Source organism: Podarcis muralis, chromosome 6 (assembly GCF_964188315.1).
Source record: "Podarcis muralis chromosome 6, rPodMur119.hap1.1, whole genome shotgun sequence".
Taxonomy (NCBI): domain Eukaryota; kingdom Metazoa; phylum Chordata; class Lepidosauria; order Squamata; family Lacertidae; genus Podarcis; species Podarcis muralis.
Window position 1 is genome coordinate 83,359,682 of NC_135660.1, and position 17,888 is coordinate 83,377,569.

At 40.3% G+C, this 17,888-nt stretch overlaps 1 protein-coding gene across 1 annotated transcript in view; it reads right to left on the minus strand.

Moving 5' to 3' along the window:
- Window positions 1–17,888, minus strand: part of LRMDA (leucine rich melanocyte differentiation associated) — a 720,335-nt gene that overhangs the window by 268,366 nt on the left and 434,081 nt on the right. The window lies entirely within an intron of this gene.

A 17,888-nucleotide genomic window follows, 5' to 3' on the forward strand; every position in this document is an offset into this window, starting at 1 on the left:
AAGATATATTTATTAAAGTTTGCAATTAAACTGTTTTCTCATACATTGGCATTTTGCTTTGACCCAGAAGAGGACAAGGTAGCAGGATGGTCCTTATGGTCCAAATGATTTCCACTGCTTTCTCAAAAATCCTGACTAGAATACTGTACACTGTCTTGCTTTGTAAACCAGTCATTGCACATCATTTGTGTCTCTATAACATTCTAATCACAATCCTAAATTAAACCACTTTTTTTCATACAAAAAGACCATTTTTTCACATAAAATAAAAGTAAACATCAAAAATTGGGACTATTGTTGGGGCGACTCTAATAGTTATTTAAAATAACTTTACCCATGACTGTACATTCAAGCAGGGATCTACAGCAAATCATGGTTCCCTGACAAAAGTACATGAAGAGTACAAAATTTGTCACATGCTTGTACTTGCATTTTTAGGTGTACATCTACAAATATGGTGTGTGAAGCACCAGTGAATGGCACACTCAACCCAAGGGCAGCAGCCCAGGTGTCCTGGCTCTCCCAGTCAGACTCAGAACTCAAAGTATCACAATGGTTGAAAGGTTTAAAGCATGGGTAGGCAAACTAAGACCTGGGGGCCAGATCCAGCCCAATCGCTTTCTAAATCCAGCCCGCAGATGGTCCGGGAATCAGCGTGTTTTTACATGAGTAGAATGTGTCCTTTTATTTAAAGTGCATCTCTGGGTTATTTGTGGAGCATAGGAATTTGTTCATTTTCCCCCTCCAAAATATAGTCTGGCCCCCCACAAGGTCTGAGGGACAGTGGACCGGCCCCCTGCTGAAAAAGTTTACTGACCCCTGGTTTAAAGGTTTTGTTCACTTATTCAGGACTGTGTCCCCAAAAGGGCTACTGGTTAGAAGTTCATGGCAGAGCTCTACAATACACAGATCTGGGTAAGCTAAGTTGTTGATCCATTGACACGCTCCCTGTGCAGGAATCTTTTGGGTATTTAAGGTAGGGATAACTCCTACTCTTAGTCCTTCTGAACACAGAAGGCAGAGCAAGATCATGACTGGGCAGAGGGGTGCCTTGATAATTACAGGTCAAATGCCACAGGCAGAACTTTACCTCACTTATAGTGCTTTTTGCTAGAACAAGTTCACACATTCTCCAGCATAGAATCAAGTGTTGAGCAATCTAGACAGGAATAAGCACATGTGAAAGCGACTATGACAGTTTTCTTTAGGGGAGACGGGTGGGCCTATGGCTCAGTGGCAGTGAACTGGAAGCACCTCTCTGATGCCAACACTAAGGATGATACATTAAAAGGCTGTTTCTTGTATTTAAAATACCTGGTTGTACAGTTTGGCTGTCCCTGCTACAGGACATATATTTTATCCTTAATTATAATCCCTTTCCTCTACCCTTATGCATTAGCTGTCCCTATTTAGCCAGTGAAAGGCTGGGAGGTATGCAATGGTTATTTCATACCTATGGAATGATTATTTTTGCTGTCGTGAAGTGGAACGTTTATATGGATGCTAATAAAAATCCATTTTTAAAATGGAAGCCATGCATATATATTTGCTACAAATTAAATTTGTGGATCAATTCACATGTCTTGAGGACACATTGAAAAGATTAATTCATATTTCGACACCCATCCCTCTAGTTGCAAAATACATTATTATACTTTCCTGAATAGGAACTTTATTTGCACCATGCTCTCAAGCTGGAAATTCTTCACTGGGAGAATGCACCTCTATATTTAATTCTTCAGAGTGAACTTGAATTTGCAAAGAGTCTTTCCAGAGAGTTGCAGGAGCATAAATAACACATTCTGTTAATCGTCTGTGTTTATATTCCACTAATGTCTTGGGGCAGAGAGGTTAACAAATTTATTTCAGCTCCAAATTACCTTTATGGCCAAGTATTAAAATCTGGAATATAGAGACTTGATAATTGAAATCATGTCAAACTGTTAACTATCGGTTTACTAAATCAGGTATGAAAATTCCCACTCTGGCCTATTTGAGTCCTATGTAACTCTGGAAAGAAATGAGATGGCCAGATATCTGCCAAGTCATGGCCACTGAGAATAATCTCTTAGCTTGGATGGCATTCGGCTTATTCGGCAGCCAACTGCTACAAATGCAGTTGGATTTTAATTGGGAAAGTAACTTTATGGTTTCCCTCCTGGGACAAAATCTGGCCTCCTCGATTATCTTGAAATATAGAATCAAAATTTAACTCTTCAAAGGGTCTCTGGAAGGATCTGCATTTATTTCTAGTGATCCATCAGCACTGAATCAGTCTACTAATAAGATAGATGTTAACTGCAACATTAAATGTTTGATTTATGGAAACTAAATGGTGAAATTACTTTCCAAGGCTACAGTCAATTTCATTTTCCTCCTGCTGTATCTCAAATTTCTCTCACAAGTATGTGAAGTTTGACAAATCCATTTACAAAGCTGAAGGGGGGGGGGGAGAGATTGCTCCAAAGGGGAAAGTCATTCTCCAAACCAAGAATGCCAGATTCAGGGATAAATTTGATAGTCTTCCCTGTAAAAATGTTTCATGAAGCACTGCTACATATCTGCTGCTATGGCAGAAACAGAAAAGGAAATGAGGAACCATCCTTATATATAGTAATTAGGTAAAGTTGTGGCTCTTTTTTGGGGGGGGTGTTATTGGGTTGTTGTTTTTATTTTGTGTGTGTGTGTGTATAGAGAAAGAGAAAGAGTTGTTGATCTTTTATGTGAACCGCCCTGAGACCTCCAGGTATAGGGTGGTATATAAATTCAATAACTATAAATAAATATAATTATACCCCTGCTCAAGAAAATCAATTGCACCCCAAAATTTCTTGTTGCCACTTACAAGAACAGTATTTCAACTAAATCTAGTGTTTTGTGAAATTTGTTTTGCAAACCCATCAGTACATTTACTCTGAAGTAAGTCCCACTGAACTAATAGGGACTTCCTTCTAATTGGAGTGCAGAGGAGTGCTCTGCTAGTCTCTGATTACAACCCCTCCCCACCCATCCCAAAAAACACAGCATAGGATGCCTTTTTGAACCTTTGAGCCTGCTTTCAAATAAAACATCTTTGAGCAGGCTGCTTGTGGTTATAATGTATACACACACACACACACACACACAATGTAAAATACATTTCCCCCGGTATTTGAGGCTTAGAAACAGAGTTGCATAGATTAGAATGCAACACTGTAAGTTTATAATTTTACAAGCCTGCTTCAGACTACTTTTTTGGAGATTTGTTATTTAACATTGTACCTTCTTAAATAATACCAGCTGCCACCCATTCTGTCAAAGTGTCCTTGTCCCGCATACAGTGGTACCTCTGGTTATGAACTTAATTCGTTCCGGAGGTCCGTTCTTAACCTGAAACCGTCCTTAACCTGAGGTACCACTTTAGCTAATGGGGCCTCCCGCTGCCGCCGTGTGATTTCTGTTCTCATCCTGAGGTAAAGTTCTTAACTCGAGGTACTACTTCCAAGTAAGTGGAGTCTGTAACCCGAAGTGTTTGTAACCAGAGGTGTTTGTAACCTGAGGTACCACTGTATATTCAAAAGATGTCCTCCCTAATGTCAGGACCCAGACAACGGTGAAGGAAGCAGCCATTTTGAATTTCCCAAAATTCAAAAAGCACAACTGAACAGGACTTTCGGAAGCACTTTCAGAACAGGAAAACAAATGGCAACTGCTCTGATTCTCTTCTCCCCAAAGGAATTTGAATTCATCATATTTCCCCCCCCCCCCAATTCAGTGTAGCTCTAGTTTTTATACAGTTGTTGAAAGGACTGCACTTAATTAAATAAAAATAAATGGCTTTGAAAAGGAGGATAGCAGTTTTGTAATGCCAAAATTAACCCACACATCATAGATGTAACAGATTATATATAATCTGCACAAAATGTAATCCAAATTTACATTATACTTTCCATTTTAAAGATGGGGGGTGGGAGAACGGCAGCCTACCTATGCCACCTGGTGAGTTCATGGCAGAGGTACGATTTGAACCAGGACTTCCCAGCTCACAATCCCTGACAGCATTGTTACACCAACTTCTTTTCTGGGATAATTGACAGCATAAGGAGATGTTGAACTATCAGCACTACTTCCTTTCGGGTCCACATTCTGGCATTATGTTGCTATTTATGTAGATAGAGGGACATATTTTGTCCCAAATTAGCTAGTAACTCAGTATGGCAGTAGCAATGAGCAATCACAAAGCTCTTTGATTTTTACGAGGTGTTCATAATACGCTATTCTATATGATTTATAGGAAAAACACGTCACCTCTTCAAATACAGGTGATCTGCAAACAGCAGCCTTGCCGTGTGACCTCTTGTTAACATAGAGGTGACTCATAAAACTTAAAAGGGTTTCTGTAACCTTTTTCTATTAATAGGAGGACAAACACCATAATAAAATATAAGCAGGCAGAGTCTCCTGACTATGTTATTTGAGAGTTATGGTTTCCAGTTTAAGACCATGAGCACCACAGACAAGGGTCTTACCAGTATCAACACCCCAAAAAGCAAAGCTTTGAACAGGATCTAATCGATGAAACACGCCCCACAGGAAGATGAACATGAGAGGTACAGTTCATAAAATAAGGTAAGCCGTAGGATGAGAACAGGAAAGCATCTATGGGAATAAGTTAACACAAGGCAAACACCAGCCTCTATCCAGGGGCAAAGCTACCTGCCCCTGGGACCCAGAGTGGTGCGGGGGCAGGGCGAGCATGGGGGGGGGGTGCCACTAGCTGGCCATGCAGCAAACATCCCTAGCCACCTGCTGCCCACGCAGTGAGCATCGGGAGGGGTGCCACTAGCTGCCCGCGGCAGCATAGTCTCTAGCAGCCTGCCGCCCATGCAACAAGCATCCGAGGGTGCCGCCCGTGCAACGAGTGTGAGGTGGGGTTGGGGTGGCGCAGCGATGTCACCCGCCCTCACGGATGACACCCTGTGCACACCACACACCCCGCAGCTGCCTTCCTCCGCCAGTGCCTCTATGAAACCAGTATCTTTAAAACCCCCCACAAAGCTTCAGGAATTAAATTGTATTCTCTGAGTGGTCATCTTGTTGCATGTGCAGATCACTGACTGATAGCTGCTCTCATGTGGTCTTGTATACAGTGGTACCTCAGGTTAAGTACTTAATTCATTCCAGAGGTCCGTACTTAACCTGAAACTGTTCTTAACCTGAAGCACCACTTTAGCTAATGGGGCCTCCTGCTGCTGCCTCGCCGCAGGAGCACGATTTCTGTTCTCATCCTGAAGCAAATTTCTTAAGCCGAGGTAATATTTCGGGGTTAGGGGAGTCTGTAACCTGAAACTTATGTAACCTGAAGCGTATGTAACCCAAGGTACCACTGTACATATTTGTTTCACTATTATCCCACTCTTTCATATCTGTTACATATTTCTGAGGGGCAAGGAGGGTGAGGCTGTCTCTTGCTCTTTCCAAAAAAATTAAAGTATCTTTAATGACAAGGCGAGACTGTCCTTAACACTGCCTATGGAGTGCTGAACAGCCCCAGAAGTTTGGGTGTTTTTTACAAGCACAGTGGATGATGATTAAAAAAGAAGAAGCAGCTTATAACTTAAATAAAATTCTCTGCTGCTCTGCTTTATCAAACAAGCAAATGAAACCATATTCAGTCCTATGCAGGCAGCATTTAGACAGCCTCACATCTTGTGAAACCCATAGAGACATAGAAATACATAGATCTATAGCATACAGAGGAGAGAACAGAAAAACACACAATATTGGGGGGGGTATGATCTGAATTGTTGTTGTTGTTGTTGTTGTTGTTGTTGTTGTTACTACTACTACTAACATAATAATATTTCATTGTATTCACTTAGGGTGCTTTCTTGACATCATGGTTTAACTCAGGGAGGGGCAAAATCACCCCAAATCATCCTGATTCACCTCATTAACATTACTAAGCACCAACACAGACCAACTGCACACCCCTAATATTTTCTCTCTCTTTTGATTAGGCTATTACTTGCTTAAACCTACTGTCGAGAATACTTATTTATGGTGACCCAGCTCATTTGATGCGCTAAATACTGTAATGCTTTCTAGTTTCAGCAATTGTTTCTCTCTCTCTCTCTCTCTCTCTCTCTCACACACACACACACACACAGAGAGAGAGAGAGAGAGAGAGAGATAAATTCTGCACTTATTTGGATAAGCTAAGTGCATTATGATGCTGCAAATGGCATATTATTTTCTCCAGATTCCTTTCGCAATCCCAGTTAAAGTCCAAAATTATCTTAATGTGTTTTCTTATCCTGAGAATAGTCTGGGCTTAATGCAGTAAACTGTGGTAGTCATAAAAACCACACAGTTGGAAAGGATCAACTAGCACAACAAACCCAACTCCCACTCTGGTGAAATGGCAGGATTCTACAAACTGTTTCTAACATGTTTGAGATAGCATTAAGGAATAGTACACGGAACACTAAAGAGAACGGAGATACTGTATAGCATTTCAAAATGCAGCGGTGTCTGCCCAGATCATGTGTCAAGTAAAGGGATGCGATTTTAACATCAAAGAGGACATCTGGTACTCCCACACTTGAGTGCTCCACAGTCCTCCTTCCCTCCCCTTCTCCCCCAGTCTGGCTACAAAAGCAAGCTGGGAGGAAAGTACCTGGGGTGACAGACTGCAGGAAGGCAGCGTGGGGGAAAGTTCAGGTCATTAGTTGTGTACCCCCTTTTTTAAAATGACAAATTGCATTCCTCTATTTCCACCTATTTCATTTATTAGTGAAGAAAAATGGCTGCTGCAGCCACCAATGTCAGAGGCAGGAGGGGCTTGTTATCAACACCCTGAGCCTCCTGGCTCGGCTCACCCTCCTTGTAGTCACCGCTTGTCCACCTGCCCTCTCTGAGTAATCGGCACAAGTGAGGAGCTAGAGCAACAGTCTTGCTTTGACAAGGTTGGGGGGAGAGAGCTGTAGTCTGGGAAGTGGAACAGACTGAGCCCAAAGAGGGAAGATAACTGAATAGGAAGCAAGAAGAAGAAGAGTTTGGATTTGATATCCCGCTTTATCACTACCTGAAGGAGTCTCAAAGTGACTAACATTCTCCTTTCCCTTCCTCCCCCACAACAAACACTCCGTGAGGTGAGTGGGGCTGAGAGACTTCAGAGAAGTGTGACTAGCCCAAGGTCACCCAGCAGCTGCATGTGGAGGAGCGGAGACGCGAACCCAGTTCACCAGATTACGAGACTACTGCTCTTAACCACTACACCATAGTAGCAAAGAAAAGATGGGCCAACGCATTGGGGCAGTGGGGGTCTCACTCAGGGCATCTTGTCAAAGGAGACCCCAAAACCTGGAGTCAGCATTTTGTTCAGTCTATACCCTCAAATGACCTATTTTATTGGTGCAAGTCTCACAACTCCATGCAATAAAGAAGATGGAAAATGTCCATGTTCCTTACGCCCTGCGCAATCCCTCCCGTTGCACAACAGTTCCCTACTTATAGAGCTGTTTGCCACATTTCTTCAACACAAAAAGGAAACGTGATCACAATGAAAACTAAAACATAAAACCTTACCAACTGATTGATGGTCTTTCGCTTTTTCAGATGTGTTATTTTTTTATGACAAAAAAGAAAGGAAAAGAAACTTGAAAAATGTGGGTTTTGCTACTGAAAGTAACTGGAATATAGGCTTTTTGTTTGTATACTAGAAATTGGTTAGCCAGCTGTTTGTAAAATACATGCGTCTAACTGCACAGTTTAGTAATACTAAATTAATAAAGGTTTGCAGCTGTAGTTCCCCTCCCAATGTTATCTCTATTCATATCTGGCATTTGACTTCAACATCAGGAAAAAAATGCACTCTTGAGTTCTGTGCCGATGACTTGTTATAGGGGATAATACTGGCTACACTTGTGACCTTTATGCATATAGATCAGGGCATGCTTAGACTTTGCACATTTAGAGAGCAGGCAGAGGAAGCCTACAGTGTATGCAACTTATACATACATAGGGCTCTGTTTAGAAAAGCTAATCAACACACAGGGGCCAAGAATGAAACCAGTATAAGACATTAGCAGGATTATTGTAAATACTTGCAGTTTCTAATCTAAAACATCTATGAAATAGATGAGGAAAAGAATAAATAGAGTTAATTGGGATATGCAGAAGAGGAAAAAGAGAGGGTAAATTCATGGATCCGGTGAAAGAGGGAGGCGAGGTTTGAGATGAGAGAATTGTTTAAAAATTCTTTTGTTGAAATGTTTATTTGTTATAAATGAAAATTATACATAAACTTATATTTTAAAAATATATATATAACCAGTGAACCCAATCCCATTTCACCATCTGATTCCCACATTTAATCACCTGTGCAGGGTTTGTATGTTCAAATTCCCTTTTGAGAACTCTTGCATAGTAATATACAAAAAGAAATGCACTTTGTCGCTCTTTTGTATTGTTGGTTTTTTAAAAAAAGAGAGAAGAAAGAAAGGCTTGTTCAGTTTTTTTTTAAATACTGGTATTGGTGATTCTGGAGAGGGGAGAATAAAAATCTTTATGATAAGCTCAATTAGATAATGTACACCTGGGAAGAAGCTTCAATATTATAATGCAAATATGCTAATCTGGCAGAAACAGGATGAGCAATTACTCCATAGATTCTGAGGCAAATTCAAATTGAGAGACATTAATAGACCTCCTTTATGTGTTTTTGCAATATCTGATGATATGGCCTCTTCAAGTAGTCATTAAACTAAGTAAATTTTAATCTGGTTCAATATGCTTTACGAGCATTAATCTTCACCTTACGCCTTTCAATGGGTTTGCCCTTCTTATTGGCATTATATACATATTTATAAAAAGAGAGAGTAGAGAAATAGACAAAAGGAACCTTAACAGATGCCTCACATATCTAGAAAGCAAAGCAACACTACAAGATAACATGCCACTCATTTCTCCCTGAAAGACACATCATGACAATGGAAGCCACACAAATGTAACAATATGCATATGACAGAGACATGTGCTGTTAAAGAATCAAACCCCCACCAACAAAACCCATAACCAGTTTCAGGTGAAATAAGCATGAGGCTAGCAGGTACTTTTGTTTGAAGTTCAGAACCAGTGTGTCTTCTGCACCGCCCTATTTAGGGAAGTACAGGGGGATGGACAGAAGATCCACTGGGATCCACTAGTTGATACCTGGGTGATTTTCAGTAGATTGGCAAGGGGTTCTGACTCCCAATAGTTTAAAAACAGTAGCAACAAAATGTATATTTCTACCTAAATTAGGCTCCAAAAATGAAGACAGCTAGTTAGGACTGGAATTTTGGGTGGAAGGACATTGAGCTCAGTTCAGTTATAGTAATGAAAATAAAATCCTTGGTTCAGCTGGTTAACAGCGGAATGCTGTTAATGCCAAGGTCCCCATATGGCACCCAACCTGGAGATAGTTCTCCAGGAGAACCATATTGACCGAGCTTGAGGATGACATGACAATTGCAAGGCTGGAGTTACTCACAAGTGGGACCATTGTCTATGGTACTGAAGGAATGCTAAAGCTAAATAGGGTTGGTGGTGGCTTTGGTGTATAACTTGCTTTATATCCCCCACATCTCTCTGAGGACCAGTAAGAAGCAATTTATCAGGTTCTGTTTTCAAGTGAGCTGAATTGTGCGAGACTCCTTCAGTATCTCAGGCTGTGGAAACAGTACCTGGCCCTCTGCACTGGTTGTAGTAAGTAACCCAATATGCCGCATTCCCCAATTCTGTCCTGTTTAATCCCAGTTCTTGGTGTGCACCTCTCCCTCCTTACCCATACAATACATCACAGTGTGATGCAATATCTAATGTGAAGCCTCTTGGACACTGGTTTAGTGGTATTATTAATGTCGCAGTACTAAAGGAATGAAAATAATCACATGCCATGCTGCACCGAATAGCTTCAACCAACTGTATTTTCAGAACCAGCCCTACACCTTGAACATTCCCTCTTTTTCAGCCACTGATCTTTGGTTATAAACAAATTCAGGGGGAGACAAGAGAACCATTGGTTCTTTATTGGATAGCTTGGAGACCACAAACCACATTCAGCTATGAGTTTATTATTTAAAAGAAATGAGGTTGTGCTAACACAAAGTTTTACCTCAAGGGAGCAGACCAAGTAAACCATGCAGCAGCGAGATTACTCTGCAATTCTTGCCCATTCACAGAACAAAATAAAAAGGCATTTTATATAAGAAACCTATAGCAAATATTGCAGAGGTTTTCTCCAGGGTCATGACTGGATAGATATAAAAATAATCTAGCTTATAGTGACAGCACAAAAAGCTACTATAAAAATATCACACAAGTTATCATCTGTGCCCCTGAAACCACAGTACAGCATGACTTAAAGAACACATTTCCTAATTTTAAAATAAGAATAAAGAGAACCCTCCCCACTATCTCCTAGTCCCATAATGTGTTGTACAAGCTGGAACTAAAAGACAACTGAGTGACTAAGGTAAGGCCACAGAATTGGTGTCTGGCCCCTCTCTTATCTTGCTCAGGAGTACCAGTAACCCAAATGGGACTGTATGGGGATGGTACTTCACCATTTGTCACTATCTGCCCATCTTCTAGATGTTGATATATTGAATCATGAGGTAAATGTAAGTGCCTTACTTCAGGGAGCACAGACTCCTATTTCATACTGGACCCCCTGGTATTTCAACGGTTTTCCAGAAGGATGTGCTCCTTCAGTATGTCTGGTACCAGACATGAAAGATGCAGTGCAGGGTGGAAAAACTTGTATTATATTTTTTTTACTATTGAGTCAAACTGTCCGCTGGCTGCTGCACTGTCACAGTTGAAAGCAGTGACCCTAGAGAAGGGGAAGGAAAAAGGCTAAGGAATAACCCCAAAACAAATCTGGAGTGGATTGCCTAAGATGGTAGGATGGCGCCTTGTACACATCCTTCCTGCAACACCTGCAGCCAAGCTGATGTCAAACATAATGCTCTGCTTTCCTTTGGACCACATCAGCAAGGCTGAGAAGGAAATCTTGCCATCTGGGCAGCTCAGGATCTCAATATGCACTGCCCAGGCTAGCGCCCCAGGGAGATCATTTCGGAACTCCTAACCCAGTGGTTTGACTTCACCCCTAGAGGCACACTCCATTGTCTCTTGGGACAGACAGATGCCAACAATTTGATTATGGATTACAGCTGGTTGGCAAACCATCATGCTCAAAGAGTGTTGTTCAATGGTGCCTCATCAAACTAGAGTGTGTTTTTGAGTGGAATGCCACAGGGCTCTGTCATCAAGCTTTTCACAATTTTTATCATTGACTTAGATGAAGGGGTGGAAGGAATCTATATCAAATTTGCAGATGACACAAAACTGGGAGGGATAGCCAACATCATCCTTGCTGGAGGTCTTCAAGTAGACCTGTTAGGGATACTTTAGCTACATCAATTGGGGAGATGGCAAGGTGTCTTATAATGCCTCTTCCAACAATATGATTTTACATTTTAATTATAATATTCTACTCAATTTTGTAAAGATCTATTGACAAAATCAAGTATAAAGCAGATTTTATTGCTTTTCTGCATGAAATGACCATAAGCAATGATTTACAGAATTTTGTTACTACATGAATGCATGCATTTTCAGTGGAGTTAGGCATACTGGCCTACTGATAAAGTTAGGAACGGTAACATTAACTAATGCCAAGAATTGGCTCAAAGTAATGACCCCTGAGATTACTGAATTTGGTATGGTTGCCTTAATTTATCTACCACGTGTTGGATCGGCCCATGATAGCCTTTTCCAATATGTTTAGATTGAAGCTTGCAGTGACGAAAGTACACCAAAGATTAGATTACTGTGGGACAAAACATTGGTGTTTGAATGATGCAGCAGCACTGGGGTGGTGGCACCATTTGGATTCCATGAGCTGGCAAAATGTTTTGGGCTGGCACTGTGCACAATGTATTTTTGATTGTTCCATTATCGTCATAATTTTCTACATATCCTATTAGCTGATGACTACAACCTCTGTGGGTTAAACCACAGAGCTTAGGGCTTGCCGATCAGAAGGTCAGCGGTTCGAATCCCCACGACGGGGTGAGCTCCTGTTGTTCGGTCCCTACTCCTGCCAACCTAGCAGTTTGAAAGCACACAGTGCAAGCAGATAAATAGGTACTGCTCCGGCGGGAAGGTAAATGGCGTTTCCGTGTGCTTCTCTGGTTTGCCAGAAGTGGCTTAGTTATGCTGGCCACATGACCGAGAAGCTGTACAGCGGCTCCCTCAGCCAGTAAAGCGAGATGAGTGTCGCAACCCCAGAGTCGTATGCGACTGGACCTAATGGTCAGGGGTCCCTTTACCTTTACAACCTCCTTAAATAATTTCTCCCATTTCAATAAGGATAGCTTTATGACTGCATTCCAGAGCCCAGGGCATGAGAAAGGAAACAAAATGGTATAAATTTATTCTAAAAGGAAAACAGTAAAACTATGTTTGGGGCTTGAAAGTTCAGAAAATGAGTTTCTAAAAGCTCACTTCATACTCATCAGAATTATTTGTTAAATTTGAAGTTTCATTCCGTTTAGCACTCATCACACCTGATTTCTGACCTGTCAACATGTCAAGAAGCTTCATTTACAAAAGGCAGCCATGCATTATTTCAACAGAATGGTGTGGGGTTTTCCCCCCTAACCAATAAATACATCTTTTTTGTTAACTCCAATATTATCCTTTGACAGAAAAGGGCCCAGAGAATAATTAACTTTAATAGCTCTTCTGTGAATAGAATGGCACAACAGGATAGCAAGTATAAATGAGCAAAATTTTAAACCTACCAAAAACTCACAAGAAACAAAAATTATAGGTTCAGCTTTGCTCTAGGGAAAATGTATATTTGCAATAAACGTATCAAATCCCTTAAAAAGTGCACCCATTGAAACTTCATATTTAGTCTGATTTGCTTTCCAAATCATGTAGACAGCACAGTTGCATACAATCTTTAAACAAGTATAACCACAGAGAAATGTAGAGAGATTTAAGAGAGAAATAAAAACACGATCAGCTAGCTTGTAATCTTCTTTTCTCTTATTCTCCTCCCTATAGTTGCATTAAATTGCCTGTTGAGAACAATAACATATTTGTGCTTTTATAGGTAGAATGATTTGTATTATGTAAAGATTTGGCTAACAGACTAAAGACACATTCACACTGAGCTGGATTACATGCTGTTAATAATTTTCTGGATGCTCTAGGGGACCCATAATTCTGGAAGACAAAGCTTAGCTTTTGAAATACACTCGGCAATATCGCGGTAGACTTTTATTCAAGCTTCTAGAACCACAAAGATGCAATGTTAAAGTATCGTTTTTGTAGAAAACCTTTTGAAAACAACCTATCTAGGCAAGTTCAAAACCTGCTGGTGGAATTCTGTTTTAAGGAACCATTTCCTGACCTTGAGCTGCAGATTTCCATGGAGACCCCAGCTGCTAATTTGAATGTTGGCAGTTTCTGCTTGTGTGCCAATTCGTTCATTATCCTCCATTCCTCACTTTAAATAAGGGCCTTTGTTGGGGTGTTTTTTTGGTGTGTTTTTTTAATGCATGTGTGTTTCATTCACAGCTGCACTGGATCATGGGTGTTGAAGTTTTAAAGCTATATAAACTGTCACTCTCGTGTGTGTATACTTTGCTCTGTGTATTTGCAGGAGCAAAGAATGGGAAGCATGACAGACTATTATCAGAACGCAGATGTTTTTGCTTTCTCATACATGTCTCGTTCAGAGGATGAAGGTGTTTTGGTCTGAAAGATTAAAACAGCACATATCTAGCACATACAGTGGTACCTCGCAAGACGAATGCCTCGCAAGACGGAAAACTCGCAAGACGAAAGGGTTTTTGGTTTTTTGAGTTGCTTTGCAAGACGATTTTCCCTATGGGCTTGCTTCGCGAGACGGAAACGTCTTGCAAGTTTGTTTCCTTTTTCTTAAAACCGTTAATACAGTTGTGACTTGACTTCAAGGAGCAACTCATAGCACGCGGTGTGGTAGCCTTTTTTGAGGTTTTTGAAGACTTTGGTGATTTTTGAAGCTTTTCCAAAACTTTTCCGACACCGTGCTTCGCAAGACGAAAAAAATCGCAAGACGACAAAACTCGCGGAACGAATTAATTTCGTCTTGCGAGGCACCACTGTATGTGCATAAGAAGATGGAATTCTCTCAAATTATCATGGGGGAAACATATTTAACAAACATTGCATAGCATCTGATCATACTATAAAGGAACATGCAGGTGAGAGGGCCTGAACCCTTACCCAAAGACACTCTTCTTCCAGCTTGGCTTCAGTGCCAGAATGATAGTGAAACTGTGCTTCAAGAGACTATGATAAGGCAGGCAGAGAATGTGGCTGCACACTGAAGGAGAAGGTCAGTAACAGCTAGCAAGCTGCCTTTCCAGGAAGCTTGGACATCAGGGATAGCTAATGTGCACCATAAGGGCAGGTAATAAATCAAAGTAAGAAGAATAACAAGGTCTGGGATGATGGGGATTTTAGTGCAACAACATCTGGAGGGCACCATGCTGGGTACCCCTACTATATATCATCACTGATCTACTCATGGAAGAACTCAAAGGCTCTCTAGAACACCATCTGAAAACAACTAGAGAAGGGCATTTTTCTGTAATTCCAGGCCTATTACATCTCCATATGCCAACATTCCTTTATTATGAATAAACATCTGCAGAGGACAGTCTTCCTCAATTTGGCTTCCTTCAGTTGTTCTGGGCTACAGTTCTAATCATCCCTGATAGGTGTATTCCTAAACCTCTGGAGGGCAACAGGTTGGGAGAGGCTGGGATTAGTCATGTTAAGGTATCTGTTTTGGACTTGGTAACTCTTTCTATACTGCACAATCACTTGTGTTAAATTTGTTTAGTACCTGTCAGAATCGAATTAGAAGCCATGTGGTATAGATGTGTTCAAAGAGACATACTGCAGAATGACTACATCAAAATTAGCTATCTAGTAAAAATTTTATAAGTTTGCCAAACAAGTTCTCAATTGACTGGACATAGTAGGAATTCTTTTTTATGACCTTTGGTCTTCAGTTCTAATTAGTTGTCTGGTCCAAATTGCTCGCAATGTAAACAATGACTGATAAATCCACATTGGCTTCAAGAATTTATTACATTACAACACAGCTGCCAACTGTCTAACTGTTTTAATAAAAAGCTATTTTCTAAGGTTTATGTTTTATTGCATGTATGACTCCCTTTATTGGTTAGCATTTTGGAGTTGTGGAAAAGGTTATGAATTTAGAAACTGACTGCATTCATATCATATTTAAAACTTAATGCTATTTTATTAAAGACATATGGGCCTCCAAAGTACACATATTAAATGTCATGTAAGAAAAGTAGCAGTTTAAATCATGGTCAAATTCATTTTTGACATGACTCATGAGGCTTCCCAAGATCTGAACTATTTCTTTGTAAATCTGGCAGTTTAACCACACTCATAAATCATTTTCAAAGCACATTATTTCTTAATTTTAGTGCATTAGAAAGCATTTGGCCTACACAGTGAACTGTTTGTAGCAGTTATGTGATCTAACTTGTGCATTTATCCATGCAATGCTGGAGGAGAAGAAAGAGTCTCCAGGTTTTATTTTAATTTTTAAAGCACAGAATTTACTTCCTTTCTTCTTTTCCCTTAAACCTATGTAAAATAATTCCTGGCTGAAACAGAAATTCTGGCATACTGAACAGAAAAGGATGACTCGTATCCATTAATTTTCAGACTATATATTAGAAACACAAAAGCAGTAGCAATTTAATACTTTAGATACCCTATAGTAAACTCTTCAGAAGGAGGAAGAACTATAGATTGCAAGTCTTGTCAAGCTCCACGGAAAATTACATTTCAGCAAACTGAAGAAGTAACCAATCTTATACTTGGGTTATGATATCTTGATGACGTGGGTGATAATACATGTGCATGAACATATGATGTTTGCACATCCTCCCAATAAACGCACGCTTTGGTTACAGGTACACCTAATAAATAGGCCAGGGCACGGCAAAAATCCATTAAAAAAAAAAAAGCTTCTCCTGACAAAATGCTTCATTCATTTATACATTTATTTAAAATCCCCCGTTACCTAAACCCTGGAGGAAAGGCAGGATATAAATTCAAACACTACTACTTATAATAATCTAATAATAATCTAATAATCTCTGTATTAATATCACACTGCCTAATTCTGTAAAATCCACCACAATGAAAATGGAAGCGTGGGGGGAGGGGTTGAACTGCCATCAATACCAGTGCAACTAGTTTACCAGTGTACCAGTAACTAGTTGACCAGCAGTCATCAGCAACTGAAGTCCTTCAGTGGTCCATGAAATGGAGGCCATTTCATAAAGAGGAGGCACAGAAGGGCTGGAGGAGCATTTCATTTGGGCAATTTTTCAAAAGCGAGATGATCTAATTTATACCCCTTGGACAAGCACATGGATCACAATACTGTATAACTATTCACTTCTCAAATATTCCCCTACCTGAATTCCATTAAAATGAGTTTTTAGGATAAAAAAAAGTTTTGAAATGCTTTCATTTAAACATGCATTCTGTGATAAAATACACATATATGAATGTGTTTAAATATGAATTTTCATACAGTTTTTTTTTTAAAAAAAAACAACAACCCAGAGTTTAATGTGGAAAAGGGACAGAATGTCCTGATGAAATTCATACAGACCAGATAGACTGATCTGTCTTTTCCTGTTTCCATGTAAAAGGTTCCAGTAGGGCTGGATTAGGCCTGCCCCCTGACATTGCTGGACCCTAGTGAGGGTACCAGGTATCAACTTGAACAGCAAAGGGGCAAGCAGTAACATCAGTGAGCATCTACTGGAACTTTCCACACAACCATTGTGGGGAATTTCAAATGGTGTTTCTAAGCAGCCAGGCATTGGCAATAGGAGGCCCTGCTGGGCTCCAGAGCCATGGCATTTCCCTGACCAATGCCTTACACAGACTTCTGGCCTGCTTTCATTCCATACCATCTCCAGTGGAAAATGATCTATCAGCAGGACTTCGAAAGACCTCTAGCTGAAAACTTGGAAAGCCACTGCCAAGGCAGTGAGGACAGAACTGTACTAAAGCTGTTGTTCTTATTTAATCACTTTTCACATCACAGCTGCCTCAGACTAGGTTGACATTTACAATGAACTATCCCCTCACACCCCCCATGTTCTTTTTCCTGGTTGGTCAGCACTTGTTCAGATCGCAACAGGACATATGTGACATTAGGATCATTTTGCCACAATATTCACTGTTTTATTATTTTCTCACACTGAACAGCCTTTGTCATTTTCCTGTCCATTTCCCAGTTTGGAGAAATATTTCAGTGCCCTTCATAGACCCTTTTGGTTTTTACCATCCTAAATAATTTTCACCTCACTGCCCATCCCTAGTGCCAACTAAATAGACCAATGATATTATTTTGTAAGACCAGAGTAGTGGGTCACATCTCAGCACCACAGCAAATGAGACATAATAAATGCATTCATACCACTTTGGCCAGCTGATGAGCCAAGTACATCAACATACAGACCAATATAAAGGTCATTTCAGATTGTTGTTTTGGCACTGATAACAAGAAAGCAAACACCCATGCTCCATAACATTTTATAGTAAAATCTAAAAAGATTCCGCTCGGAGCTTCTTGTGCTAAGATTTAAGTCAACAGCAGCGCTCCTTCTATAGTAATTCTCACAAAACATGAGGGAACTTTATATTCGCATCTACTTTTCTTTAAAATGCAGTGTTCCAGGATTTTTAAAATAAATTTATTAAAAGGAAAGTGATTCCATCTTTCAAAAACATCA